We start from the raw sequence: 15,042 nt of genomic DNA, 5'->3' as shown, positions 1-15,042 counted from the left end.
TTCCCACAGATTGAATTGATTCATTATCTAATTAAAATAAAATTCCCCAAAGTAGCCCTTCATGTGACTGCGTATGACACGTAGAAACTCCAGAGCTCATTGATTTCTGATATGAATGCCTTAAATTGAACTTGATTTTTGGAAGTGAGTGTCACTCTTCTCTGTATTATTGAAGCTTTGCATTTTATTCTTTGATTTGCTGTTTGTTGAAAGGAAGCTGCCTGTGATGGTATTGAAAGAGGGTTTTTTTAAGTAGTAAACCTTAACTAGTGCTGCTCCTAGACTTTTCAAAGTTGTGTAGCTGCCATGAGCCTGATTAATGAGAGCTCATAGCATCAGCTGAGATGTGATGGATCTCATCTAACTTGAGATCTGTAAATGCTCCCAAAGATTTTATAGGGAACTTGAAATAAATAACTTCATTTCTCTGTGCCTCAGTAACCCTTCTGTACTGGGATAATGAAAACTTTGCTGTAAAGTGCTAGCATTGGGAAGGTGAAGATTATAGGCTGGGAGGTGTTTGGACATTAAAATAGTAGAGCCTGCAAAGGAGAAGGGAGACTGTTCATTTAGTACTTCTCTTGAAAAGCTGTGATTGGCAGGGCTGAGTGTGGTGATGTGGTTGGAAGTGGTGGTCAGTGGTGAGGCTCCAGTTGGCTTTGTGGGCTCAGAACCACGTGTGAGAGTAACAGAAGAAATGCTTGAGGATTTTTTTTTTAGGAACATGTAGATTCTCAGCAAAAGAAAGCAAAGATACTTCTCAAGCATATTTTTATCACTACGGAGAAAATAATAACTCACGTGTGTTTTCCTGACACAAGTGTCCAGGATGGATCCTTAACTCCTGTGAATGGGTGGCATTTCCTGAAATTTTGATAGAGCTGTGCTGACTTGTCCTAGCTAGGAGTCAGGCCTTTGAGTATGAAATCTGATGGAAGAAAACAGTTTCAGGCAATTCTTTTCCTCACAGAAAGCTTCTGACCGTGTTAACTCTTACAGTGTTGATGCCAATAAATCAAAAAATTAAGAGCAGATAATAAAATATGGTTTAATGGTACTTGCAGCTGGATAAACTGAATAAACTCCTGGAAATCAGAACTGCTATGAGGAAGACATTGCCTATGAATGAGAATGGGGAACAATTAAAAATTTGCATGGTCTTACTAACAGAAGTACCTTGTAGGGAGGATAAAGGAATTACTTGAATAGGAGGAATGGTAACAACACTGATCTCACTTCAAAGTCAGGGTTTTTTGGTTGTTATATGTTGTCTTGCACTGTTGCTACCTTGCAGTGTTTTGAGTTGCACCCTTGAAAATGTGTTCAAACATTAAAAGAATGGATAACAGGATCATCTAGAAAACCAAACAGAAGCTCTGAGGCTCTTTCACTGCAGAAATACTGACAGTGCTCAGTGCACTTTTTGTGTGAATTCACTTTCTGTGTGAATTCCTGTCCCTGAAACTGGCAGATGAAAGTTGAAAAGGGTATGTGCTCCTGGAAAACCAGGCTCTTGGCTTCCATTAAGAGTGTTCAATGTGTGTCTACTCCCTTTTTGCACAGCAGGGGAGGTGCCCCGGAGATCTGTTATGTTACTGCTGCTTCATTTCTGAGCCACAGATCGTTTCTTGTGTGTAAACAACCTGATATATTCTGGGGGCTGTAGAACTCATTAAACTTTCCATTTCACTAGAAGTGGTAAGAGAGGCTATCAAAAAGTACCATAGCAGATGAGGAATGGTCTTAGGTCAGTTAGAGATAAAGTGAACATTGAAATTTGTCCTTTTCAGGAAATGTAAGATTATTCTGTTCTTTCTTCACAGAGACTGCAGTGAGCAGGCTGCTGAACCAGTAGGCTTCAAATGTGAACCCCAGTCCAAAATGTCATTTAGCTGAGTGTACCTTGAGGGCCAGGGCCTTCAGAGTGCAGCCACAGACAGCTCCTGCAGCTCAGCCTCGCTGCCTGCAGGCAGTGAACAGCCAGAATCCTGGGCTGCCCATTATCCTCAGTGAGCAGATCAAAGAACAGTAAATGCACAAGGCTGGAAGGAATTGTAAGAGATACAATGCAGATCTTGGTGGTGGCAGCAGGTTCCCATCACAGCATATCTCCATCCTGTTTACCTGGTTCTTTTGGAGTGTCCAGTGAAGGCAGCTGACAGCTTCAGAGAGTTCCTAATTTAGTTGGATTAGCCTAAATCGCCTTTGCAAGTCTTTCAGACATGTTGAACAACTGCTAGCTTTTTACTTTGTAGGATTATCTCCTGGGCTAAGGCATGTCTGTGTGTCAGACAACACTTAACAGTATGAGGTTGATGGCTCTGACAGAAGAGCTCTGGAGAACCTGTGAGGAGCCACCTCCTCAGTGGAGGCTGAATATTCAATTGTTCACCTTGCTATTACTGTGGGGTGTGACTATCTCCACCTAAGAGCCAGCACAGCAGAGAGGAATGTGGGCTTGCACTGGCTGAGCCGTGCTGTGCACCTGGGATCAGCCTGCTGGGTCTCAGATAAGATGGTGGGTGAAGCTATGTGTGGAAACATTTCCTCTTTGCTGCCTCTGCAGCAGCACTTTGGATCCGTGAGCTCATGGCATTGATTTTGGATGATTTTGAATGTGATGAAATACTCATAAACTCTCTCAGCTCAGTGTTTTTTTTTTTTTTTTTCTGGCTGCTCACACAAAGCATTGCAAGGAGATGAGTCTCAGGCTCACTAACCCTGGCCCCCTGAGCACACATTCAACTACCTTCCCTCCCAAAGAATATAGGATATATGTGCTGCCCTTTTCCAGCAAATATGCTATATTGTAACAGAAAGCTAGGTCAGACTGGTTTGTTTTGGTTGGTTCTTTACAAAAGTAGATTTGCTGATGTGGGCCATCTGTCTTTCAGATATTTATAACTAATTCACAGTTTGTTTTGGGACTCTGAATTAGGCTGACAGGTCACCAATTCCCTGTGTGGTTATCATCCTCTTCCCTTTTTATGGTGGTTGGTGGTTCTGTACTTTTAGGCAGTGCTTTAGGTCTTCCCTCATTTCCTGTGAGTTCATGGTGTCAGTGGTTTCATCTATTAGTGTGTGGTTGCTTTCAGTCTGTTGGTTGGGGTTTTTTAATGATAAAGAATTTTTAGTAAGATTTTGTCTGCTTCAGTTGACTTTCCTGCACAAATCCCTTCTTTAAACCTATTTGTGGTCAGCACTGTAGTCAGTTGATGTCCCACCTTTGTTTTATCATAAAATAAGTTTTCTCTGCATTTTTATTCCACCTCTAGCACTTTTCTGCACTTTTTTGGCCTCCTATGAAGCATTACTGACCTGTGTGGAGTTGCTTAAAATCTGTCTTTTTTTCTTTGAGATTCTCTGCCCTTAATCTGCTCTACTCGTTCCTTCCTTATATTTGAATAGTTGATGTTATCATTTCGTCATCACCATTACCCAATCCATCTTCCATCTTCAGATTTCCAAACTTACCAGTTTCTCCCTTGTAGCCAAACCAGCTCCATCTTCTGAAGTGAAGTGTCCCCAGGGTGTTGGGAGATGTATCCAGTTATGCCAATGATTTTTTTGGATAAGCTCAGCTGTCATTATATTATGTGCCCATCTCTTGGGGCAGGTGTATACTGAAAGGTGGAAAACACTGGGCAACTTTAATTTCCTATGAGATCTTACTGGGAAGCAGTTAGTGAAAGACTTTGGTAACCAGAGCTGTCAGTGTGACTCCTTACAGGAGCAGTAACTTCACATAAAAGCTGACAGCATTAGCAAATGCCACTGTAGTTACAGGAAAGGGACAGATAGTTTTGTTCAGTGTAGACTTTAAAGAGAGCTCCTGGTTTTGTCATCCAGCAAGTACTCAGAAGTCAAAATGCCAACATGCCGCAGTGCTAATCTTGTTTTCTCTGAGTCAAGCACTTGGCATGGTATTTTATTAGTAGTCTTTTCCAGAATATGTCCCCTGTTCACCACAGGCTGCATGAGTCAGGGCTGTGATTTGGAAAATCTTGATGTTTCTAAAGTGGAGTTAACTGAGTGTAACTGTAGCAAGAGTGTCTGATTGGTGTTTTATGGCCATTTTAGCAACAAGTCTGTTTCCCTTTTATTGTGACCACAGATAGTAGGATGAGTCTGCATTCTCTAAGAAGTAAATAATTGTGGACCAAGCTGTAAAAATACCGGAAATTCTGCTTGCTGGAGGTGCCAGAGTTGTGTGCTTGTCCATTGTTTGCTCATCAGAAGCTTGAGAAAAGGGATCCTGCTGGTACCATTCCTCCTTTTCTGCTGGTTTGGATGTGAAATGAGGAGCTTCTCAGAGATTGGAGGGTTTTGCTCAAGAGGGGAATATTATGTATCAGTTGTTACGTGGTTGTGTTTTGCTGACCATTACCATCAGTGCCTGGATGAGTAGCCTTTTCCTAAAGAATGCTCAGTCTTCGGTGCATGGCTCTGCACCTGGGGTGGCACCTTAGACAAATGTCATTTAGTGAGTCTAACCAGCTTACAGCTGATTTTCTTCTCAGACATGTGGAATTAACCAAAGACAATAAGATCCATGCCTGGCCAGTATGTTGTAAGAAATTACTTTCCATTTGCTGGTTTTGAGAGGAAAGAAGAAATAGTTTAGCTTGACTTCCTTTCTTCTCTTTTCCTGGTTACACCTCTATCTTCACCCTCAGTTATGGCAGAAGTGTGCTGTAGAGACTTAAGTCCTTTTGTGCTTTTGGGAAGTTGCCCCATGCTTAAAAGAAGGAGGGAGGGATGGGGTCCTTACTTTCTGCCCATGAATCAGCTGTTGCTTCCTGTTAACTTTGGCAAGACATTGAATCTTCTCTACCTTTCAGTGAAAGTAAATATTGTTCTTCTCTAGCTCTGGTAAAGTCAGAGATGAGACTCCCACTATGCTTATGGGTACAGGGGGACATAGCTAAGTTTGCTAGAACCACAAGGTGCTTTTATTCCTGCTGAAATTTATCTTCTCCCCATGTTCCCCTGTGAAGCAATGAGTATCTTAAATAGCTTTGCCCAGCTGTGAGTTTTGTTACCCACGTGTTGGCAGAAGTTAGTTCTGCAGGGTAGAGTTCATGCTGATGGAAGATGATAACCTGGAAAATGATCCATTTGTTGGCTGTTGACATGAAGCTGGGTAGGGAAATCTGTACTTCCTTCTTAGGCAATGCAATTTATAAATGCCAACAGGTTCGCAGTTTATAGGTGCTTCTCCCTTGCCTAGCCATTCCCAGCCCAGGATTTGCAAAGCAGTAATTAGTCCTTGTTAATGCCATTGTGATGGTATTATATCCATTGTTAGATGTTGAGCAACTCAAGCACAAGGCAGTTAAGGAGATGCCCAGGCTCCTGCAGTAAAGCAGCTGTAGCACCAGAGAATTCTCTGTGCTGCTCAGCAGCACTTCCTCGCTGCAGATTTTCTGTGGTGCATGATACCATGTCACCTGATACTGAATTAATAGGTCCCATGAGTCTGGTCTGCAGCTTGTAAGCACATCATTTGTTACTGTGCAGTGAAACTGTGGAATTCCTGTCAACAAGGAAGCTTTTGGTAAATTAGGTTGTATTATGTGCAATGTTTGCTTGCTGACTCCTTGTACTTAGGGCTGTTGCTGTTAGCTTCATTTCTAATTTTTGGTAAATTAGTGAATCTAGATACATGAAAGGTGTTCTGCCTTCAGATCATCTTCTTTCTGTAAAGAAGGAAGGGATTTAATTGTTTCTGTGAAACTCTGATCCTAACAGACACTATAGTGTAGCCTGTGCTTCAGAGGAATCAGCTTTTCCATGGCTTTATGCACTTTATACAAAAACAGGCACTCTGGAGGCTTGGGCTCTTTGGAAAGACATGGTCTGATGCAAATCAAGGGATGTAAGCTATGATGGCAAGAGGGGTTCTAGCCACTGAAAAAGAGCATTTGGTGTCACTTTGTGCATGTTATCAAAAGCAGAGAAGGAAGGCGTTTTCTTATTAACATGTTCCAATTAAGGAGTCTTTAATTCATATAATAAAAATAAAGCTTTTCCCTTTAACAGCTGCCATTAACTGAGAGCTTTTGTTTTGTTTCAGATTGTGGAAGCCTGAAATAAAATATCCTGTGACTGACAAGGTGACAGCAACACTGCAAGGTGGGTTTTCTGTTTTTGTTGGTCTCATATCAGTCATTCCAGGGCTCTGGAAATGCTGCATCTTGACTTTACTGGGATGGATTGCCTAATGAATCTCTGGGGCTTGTTCAAACAAACCCAAATAGTTTGACAGGACTCCTCCTATGCCTGCATGTACATGAGTTATGTATTGTTATGGTGTTTTAAACAAAGAAAATATTACATTTTCTGTGCTGTGTGGTGAAAGTATTTATGGCACAGAGGTGGAAACAAGTGAAAATAAAAACATTGAGGTTTTTGCAATTTTTTTTATGTAGACATCTTTTCTGTAGGAAATGTCCTCTTGTCATTGTGAGTTGAGCTGCTGCTGCTCAGCACAAGCACTGGAAGTTGAATCTGTGACGTGGCATTTTTTTCTTTTCACACTTCAAATTTGAGTTCACACTTAGCAAAAAAAGTTCCCTACAACATGTGCTGATCACTTGTGTGTTAGTCACCACATGCTCACCTTGTCTGAGGATTCATTGCTCTGTTTTGTTGAAATGTTTTATTGAGGTTGTTTATAGGATATGCACATTTGCAACACAGCCCAGATGCAGAGAGATGCTGATCCCAGGATTTCCCACTTGCACCCCTGACATTATCTGTTCGGAGAGGAGTTTTTGTAATGGTTCAGACAGCTTTTAGTTATTTGAATGACTCAAGTGAAAAACAGCACAGAGAGAGCTGGGAAATACCATTTTCACTTATCCATTGGTTATTGGAAGAATAATAACTTGGTCATTCTTCTTTCAAGAGAAATTAAGTTTTCAAGCACCATGTTTATTGAGTGACACTGCACAGTCATAATGAAGTTGGATTTTGTTCTTGGGTTTGGTTTTTACCTTTTCTGTAGTCGGTTCTTTTCTGTCTTTATGGTGTGGAGAAAGGAGTAAAAACTGGGACATTTGTTGCCTGTATCTGTGTGCTGGGCGTGGTTTCTGGTGACAATTTTGCTGCTCTTACTGCAGCCTCACATTTCTCTTTTAGAGGTCATAGATTCACGCCGTCACACAAAGGAAAAAACTTTCTGGAGGATGTGTCCACAGCCAGAGAGTGAGCAGCAGTATTTCAGTGCAGAGCAGCAGTGTTTCTCTGCTGGATGTTTCAGAGTGTGTTTCTTGTCACCAGCTCTGAAATGCTGCATTATAGCTGTGATGGGCTGCAATGCAGATGTACCACTTGTATTTCTCAAGACGTTTTAAAAAATTGTCGCAGTCATGTAAGATCCTCTCTGGCAGTGGGAGAATCAGGGGAGATGTGAGAATTTATCAGCAAAGCTCCTGTTGTCACCGTTCTTGAGTAGAAACTGCCAGGGTATTAATCCTTACTGGTATCCTTATCCAGTGAAAAGTGGTCTTGGCTTTTGTTTCAAGTGAGCACATGAGGTTTCTTTTATCTGCTCCTTGTCAGCCTCTGCATGTCATTGAACTTGAATCATTGGGCAAGAAGTTAAATGGTCAGGAAAAGATAGGTCTTTCAAGGCTGTAATAAGGTCAAATCCAAAAACTTAAATAGGAAGGAGCAATTGAGGCTCTGAACTAAAAGTGTAAGACAAAGCTGTTTGGTGGGTGCTCTTTGCAAAGAGCAACAGGGGAGTTGAGGAGAATTCATTCTGCATTTCATTGTGCTGGTTTGTGCTTCAGTAGTCTTTGTGGCAGGGTTTGAATGTGCTGTCTGTTCTTACCGAAGATTTATCACAGCTGATGTGTGTTACCAGGAAAGTCAGAGCAGGCTAGTGAACTTCAGCTGAAGGGAGTAGGCCAACTCCTGTCTGCTCACAGAATTGAGCAGTAACCCACTTCTTCCAGTGCCTAGATATTGGTACTTCCAGCTGCCTTTGAGCTTCTCACAGTTTATCGATAGAAGCTGTGTTCTTGCATAAATGGAGAGCAAAAGACCTTCTTGTAATTAAATAATCAGTTGTCTAAATCCCATTTTATTAAGCTGAACGCACGGTACAGACTAGAGGAGTGGTTTTGCACCGAGGCTGTTTAAACACAAACTTTTTCAGTTTTATTAGGTTTTGTTCTTCTCTTTCTATCTACTCCATGTGAATCTAGGGCACATGCAGATCATGTTCAGTTCTCTTTTTCTGTCTTGCTAGTCTTCCTTATAACCCTCTCTTAGATGTGTACACAACCCATATAATGGCACAGAGAAGCTCTTCACCTGTTTATTGGTCTCAGCCTGTTGCATCACTTTCTGAACTGCCCCAAAGCACCTTCTTTGCTCATCAGACAGCAGTGTATCTTGCACAAAAGAATGAAAACAAGACTGTTTGTCTCAGGCTTGTCTCTGCAAACTTTGGCATGTGTTAGACATAAATATTACCTAATTTTTCTTCACTTGAAGGGCAATAAAACCCCAATCCTCAAAAGAAAATATTAAATGTAAGCAGAACTGTTGTGTTTTACTGAGAACCTGGGGAAAACAAAGCAACAAAAAGATGGCTTTATTTCTTATCAGAATATTTCACAGGAAGAACCTAAGTGTACATAATGGTACCAAAGCCTCTACTTATTAATGGTGAATTTCTCTGTGGTATGAACAAAGAATAGAAGAGAATTTTATCAGAGGCCTGAAGACCTGCATTGCCTAGCCTAACTTTAGGCCCTTGTATGCCATTACTGCTTGCAAGCAGTGTGCTTACCCTGCTCTCCTCCTGCAGAGAGCAGAGAATGTAGATGAGCATCTCAGGAAGCTGGGAAGGCAATGTGGGATTGAGCCATTTTCTGAAGAACCTCTCTCTTTCCATTAACTCTAGAAGAAACATACAGAATATGTAGAATGAAAGAAATGAGTGAACTGTGTTCTCAGAAGCCCTATAAACAGACAGAGCTAGCTGAACATTTGCCTTTGTATTGTTTTTAAAATATACAAGAACTGGCATCACCACTTACACTGTGGAGTCTTTAATACTTCTTTCTTTAAATTGCTGCTGTTCTGGGCTGTTTCTCTTGTACAAGTGATCTGCTGTAGCCCAGCAAATAAAAAATTGTAATAAGGCACCTGATCTCTTGGAGAAACCTAAGTTTCATCCTGCCAGGGTACACTGGTTCTCTAGTTCCCAGTGTAAGATTATGCACCTCAAGTTGTTTTGCAGAGCTGCTCATCTGTACACAGATTTACCATTCTCTCCTGCTAGGAACAGAAGGTGTAAAGGGATTCAGCATTCAAATTGCTCCCACAGCAACTCTCAGGAACTCAGAGGTTTGTGGGGAAAGCAATGTCATATGTGGCACAGAGGAGTGAGAGCAGTCCACATGGTCAAACAGCAGGATGTTATACTTCTTTCTCTGTGACAGGTTTTCTGTATGATATTCTCCTTGTGCTAAAATTAAAAAAAAAAAAATAGAAAAGAGAAAGTCAGACCTACCTGTTGAAACCATTGATATTACATCCAACATCCTTTGGAGAGAATCTCTTTGAGAGAGAATCATGTGAGGCAGAAGCTATTTATACTAAGCCTTCACTATTTACATTGGAGTTGTAAGCAACTTGATCTTGCCCCAAAAATACCTGCCAGCATTCCAGTTGATTGGAAGTGCTCCTTGTCTTGTTCCAAGTTCTCCTCTTGTGAGAAGGAGCCCTGCAATGGGGTGTGGGGCAGAGGGGAGAGAGTTTCTCCGTGTAGAGTTCTCCTGTGGTGTTTGCCCCCAGCAGCACTTGGCTGGGCTGTGCAGCACGCTGTCTTGCACTCTCAGTGGGCAATCCTGCTAGCCCTGGGCAGAGGGAGGGCTGTGGCCCAGCCACTGGGCTGCTGAGCTAGATAAACACATGGCCTGGGCTGCATCCAGCAGTTCAGGATGGAGGCAACAAACTGTGACATCAGCCAGCCCCAGCTCGTGGCCTTGCAGAACTGTGTGATGCTCCCTGTGTTCGTAGGTGGAAAAGCTGCAAAGATGTTGGTGTGGTGTCTTCTTCCCCAGAAGCTTGTGGTAGGATGGGGACCAGGGGAGGAAACAAGTGGGAGGTGCTGCATGAAGGTGGTGGCTGTAGAATTTCTGCAGACAAACCAGCTGGCCCCAACATGACTCTGAAACAGGTGTGCTTGTGGTATGAAGTCTGACAGACCGGATTTCTCATTGCATGGCTCTGCTGGAGTCATCACAAGCATGTTGTTACTGCACAGCAGCAGAACCGGGTTGGTTTAGTTCTCGTTCACGTACATTTGTGTTACATGTCCAAACTCCACTTGCTGAAATAACCCAAAACCTGAGATTAGGAATGTACAGAAATAGGTATTCTTTTAAGGACCACTTTACTTTTCATCTTCTCTGATTACATATGACATATAAAGATGCAGTTTTCTGAGTAATACCAAATGCTTGGGTTACCACTCTACCAAACACCAGATGTGAAACCCAAAGGCTAGCTGGCTGTTTATTGAAGGAGTATCTGAGCAAGCTGTTCTTATTGATGCCAGCAGCTCCTGAGTGCTAGTTAGTTAACCAAGTAAATGTTTATGGGTTGTTTTTAATTCCATTGCCAGCAGTGTCTTCAGGAAAAAAAAAAAAAAGAAAAATGGAAGGAACAGGTGGTGCACAACTTCTCTTTTAAAAGGAAAAAGGGAAACAACATATTGTAGAATTGCAAGCATCTGCTTCTACTTAATGCTTAGTCTTCAGTCACTCTGAGATGCCATTCATTTATGTGGAATAAATTGCTACATACCAGCTAGTAGGCCCTGCTTTGTAACCTTATTTTATTCAGTGGGGCAAAACCACATTCCTTACTACCTCCTGCATGTCATATCAGGAGGCTGGAAGGCAATAGGATAAACAGTTTTGATTAGATCCTTCTACAGAGCAGAAAGTAGGATTTTTACTTTTGACTTCAATGGGAGTAGGAGCCAGATCTTTTTTGTGATGTGCAGCAATGATGTCTTCTGAGATGGTCTTGAAGAAATGTTGTGCTCTTTAATTCTAACCTTAAAGGTTTAAATTAAGCAAGATAAGTCTCTTTGGAGATAGAAAATATCTTCTATGAGATTATTTGATACAGCAGGAAAAATAGGTAGGTTTGCAGGTGAATGGTGAAGACCTGGATAAAAGTTTCTACTCATGAAAGGTTTTTTGGTATGTGTTTTTTCTCCCTGCCCCCCAGGTGTAGGAGATACTGTCTTTATCTACAAGATTTGCTTCACTTACAACCTTTGAAAAGAATGGCTGTAATGCCTTTACATCCTCAGTGTCTTTTATTGTTGGTGGGGAGAGAGCATTTCAGTGTGTGTAGCACTCAGAAGCTCTTATGTTGCTTAGAGCCCCAACTCATATCCTGTTGGTAGATTTTTATCTCAATTTCTTATGTTTTCACAGGTTTCTGAACACATTACCACTCAAAAATTGACATGTCAAAAGTCTTTCTTCCAAAAAGTCACTCTGTGTTTTTTTTTCCCTACTGGTTCCAGTAATAATAGAACCAGGGTTAAAGCTGTTCAGTCTGATAGGGCTGTATGAAATGTGTCACTGGAGCTCTGCCTAAAGGCAATGTCAGATTTTCTGGTGTGGCCAGGTCTGCAAGATAAAAGGGTTGACATCCTGAGGAAAAAGAGATTACAGTCCTAGGAAGAATCAGTTATTTTTCTTCCAGTTCTTAAATGCTGCAGGCATAAACATGCCTCATCATCTAAAGGTAATAGAGTTTTTCCTTTTGTGTTGCTTCTCACTTTGGAAGCCTGTGGTATTAATGGGAAGCCGTTCACCAAATTCTTGATTTTCAGGCTTTGAAAGGTGGGCTGTAGAATTCACTTCATTTGTTGAACAATGTATCAATACAGGAGTTACTGACTTTAACACTTTGTTGTGAAACCCAACTGGTTTTGCCTGGAACTGATTTTCCTTATTACTAGTATAATATAGTGTGTGTATATATATGTAAAAAATATACAAATACATAATATATAATATATTATTTGGTTGTTTTGTTCCGTGAATGAAACATATAACACTTTTAAGAATCCTTTATTACATCTCCGGGTATTTTTGTGTAGCTGAAATTACTTTGTCAAGCTTATAATTCCTGGGTTGTTAAGACTAGTGTCTCAAATCCTGACTTGATTTGATAAAATCAAGTCAACTCTACACTTCTAGGGGATGGGACAATGTTTTGATTCTCATTAAAAAGAGAAAAAAACTTCTTTAGAAGTCCATGTCTCTGTTGTCCATATTTACCCCCTGCTGGCACACAGGGCTGCTTATGCTTTGCTGTGTTTCTTCATAACCTAGGTTTGTAATCCAAATGCTGTGGTGCTTTCCATTGCCAGGCATTGATATAAATGCACTTTTCTCACATTTTATTGTTGTGGTTGCTTTGAGCTGAGCTTCCTAAGACTGATCATCTGAATAATAGTTAATGGGAATGGTGTGGCTGAAAATATGAAAACCTCAATTCTTAGGTTTTAAGTGCATTCTTAGAGAGATTTAGTTGAGGTATGGAACTGTAGGCAAGAATTCAACTGATTCATGTGCTTTTGACAGAGCTGTCTCACTCAGACTGGTATTTCTAAATATTTCAATAAGAATCTCAGAGATAAGGGAAAATCAGTGTTTCACAATGGTGCTGCATTTGAAATCCAGAGCTTTATAAGCTTCTGTTAATTATTTTTTTCCTTGAGATACCTGCTGAACTACATAATAATCCTTCTATAGAAAAGATGATGGAAATGTGTGATGGGGTTAGGAGCCGGGTGGGTGGTGAGGCTCTGTGTGGTTGAATGTTTACAACTGAGAAAGGCTTTTGGACCTAGTTTGGAAAAACACCCCTCAGGAAATAGTGCCTGCACAAAAATTCTTGCTGTGGAGGTGCAGTGGGAGGTAAAGGTGCAGGAGTCACAAATGACTTTGAACTCATCCAAGACTGTGGGTAGAGGGAAGCCCCTGTTCTCCAGCAGTGTGCAGTGTACAGCTCTGTGTCTTTGCTCACCTTGTGATGAGGAGGCCAGGTTTAGAAGCCAGAAAATCCCATGTTTTACTCCTTTGTGCAGGTGTTTTTTTTTTTTTTTTTTCCATAGTTGAGGCAGTGAGGAAAGAGCATTCATGGAGATCCAGTCCTGAAGTACAGAGTGTCTCCATTAGCAGACTCCGTTAGTTTTTCCAGTTTGCATCTGAGGAAATGAGGAACATTAGGATATTAATGTTATTAATTAGTGCTGGCAATAAGTAGGCAAGTCTGTGACCCAGCTGGGATCAGATTCCAAGCTCCTGAGCCTCATGCAGTGCTTTTTTGTTTCTTCCACCAAAGTGGCTTTTTCTTTGTACATCTTAATTAGCAGCTTAGCCTGATCTAACAACTGAGAAATAGCTTCATAGTGCAAACAGTAACAGTATGAGCAGATATGTGTATAAAATTGTATTTTGTTTCTAATTAGAGCAGGGGTGCGTGCCTCTGGAGCACTTTACAGTGTGCTCAGAAGGAGAACATGTGGACTCCAGCCCATCAAGTAGGGAACTACTGCTTTGGATGAAAAGCTGATGATTTTTTTCAGGCAAATTCAAGGGCAAGCTTTGTATGTGGGCCATGGAAGCTGAGCTAGAAAGCTTGAACTTTTAAATACAATTCTGACTGAATCTGCCATTGTTATGTATTGACAATTATGCATTCTCATAATAAGCAGGAGGATTATTATGAAGCTGAAGCTCAGGATTGCTGCACTCAAGCTCTTCATGTCAGAATGCAATTGTGCATATTGTGTTTGCGCTAGAAGCCTTGAAGCAACAGGGCCAGATGCTTTTTTATCTCTGAAGTTGCTTATGTCCATTGATTTCAATAGACTTGCACCCCCATGCAGTTACAGCCAGCAAAACCAGCTCCTGAGTCTCAGAAATACAGCATGAAAATGCTGAACAACATCTGTAGCATAGCAACAGGAAAGCTTTTATGCCTTCCTCATTTACAGCAGGTCTTGGACCCTGGCAGTAATAGTGAGCATATGGTGGAGGGTTTGCTTTTTTTTCTGGTCAGACTGGTCAAATTTTTTGGGAGTGCATTGCTGACTAAGTTTAAACAGCCAGATATGGTGCAAGGGCTCAGCTTTGAGGAACCTTATCTTTGTTTCAGTGCTAAGGTTTGGGAAGGCATCACAGCATGACTCCATGATATCTGCTTGCTCTCCATGGCATTGACCCATCCCCTGTGTCAAGTTTGGCCTTCCTGATTCCATTGGAATCTATGCCAACAAGGGTTTGGCATTTCCCAGTTTCCTCCTGGGCAGTGCTGTTGCATGCTGTATGGGCAGCAGAAGGCCCAGGCTGCCCATCCCATGGCAGGCCCTTTCTGGGAATGGAAAAAAAAAGTGCTTTTTGTGCATTGCAGTGAAGGAGGTGCTGGAACTGGGAGAATAGTTGGGGGCTGTGAGCAGGCAATTAAGTGCTCCTTGGGACCAGCATCTCTGCTTCTAATAATCAGCATTGAGACCTGAGAGCAGTGTGGCACCTGCTGATGCAGCTGCTTTTTGCCTGCTGTCAGGTGTCTCCGAGTCTTATGCAAATAAACCATTTAAGAAAATGGATTACTTAAGTCAAGCCATTCTGTAAAGAATGTCACCAGATTCTGTACCAGCCAGCCAGACACCTGAAATATGTCCTATATTTACACAAATGTAGCATGTTTTTCCCAGTATATTTTGTGTTTTTTATGTTATTTGCCTTTATGTTTTTCAAGTAGCATGAGTGTCATAACTATGTCCTGTAGTTATACAACCAAAAGAAGTAGAAAAAAGCCTTCTGTGTGTCTTCTGCATCTTGGGATTTATTAGGTGTCTGTGTACTGACAGAACAAGATGGGAAACGGCTTTCAGTGTTCAACTGTTACCATGTGGGGTACTGTAGTGCAAGAACTTGGCTTTTTTGTTTCTGCTCATCATGGGCAATTCCCACCCTTTATTTA

General features: G+C 41.4%; 1 protein-coding gene across 26 annotated transcripts in view; it reads left to right on the top strand.

Annotated features, from left to right (window-relative positions):
• The window catches only part of MAP2 (microtubule associated protein 2), a 217,984-nt gene that overhangs the window by 40,784 nt on the left and 162,158 nt on the right, over window positions 1-15,042 (top strand). For 25 of the 26 annotated variants that reach the window (XM_059476085.1, XM_059476080.1, XM_059476094.1 and 22 more), the window contains exon 2: window positions 6,077-6,135. The gene's annotated coding sequence lies outside the window, so the exon portion shown is untranslated. Of the gene's footprint in view, window positions 1-6,076; window positions 6,136-15,042 lie in introns of those variants that run through there. The other variant, XM_059476076.1, reaches the window with a different exon arrangement.

Source organism: Ammospiza nelsoni, chromosome 7 (genome assembly GCF_027579445.1).
Source record: "Ammospiza nelsoni isolate bAmmNel1 chromosome 7, bAmmNel1.pri, whole genome shotgun sequence".
Taxonomy (NCBI): Eukaryota; Metazoa; Chordata; class Aves; order Passeriformes; family Passerellidae; genus Ammospiza; species Ammospiza nelsoni.
Note: the sequence above shows the minus strand (reverse complement) of the source record. Positions and strands in the feature narration are given on the sequence as shown.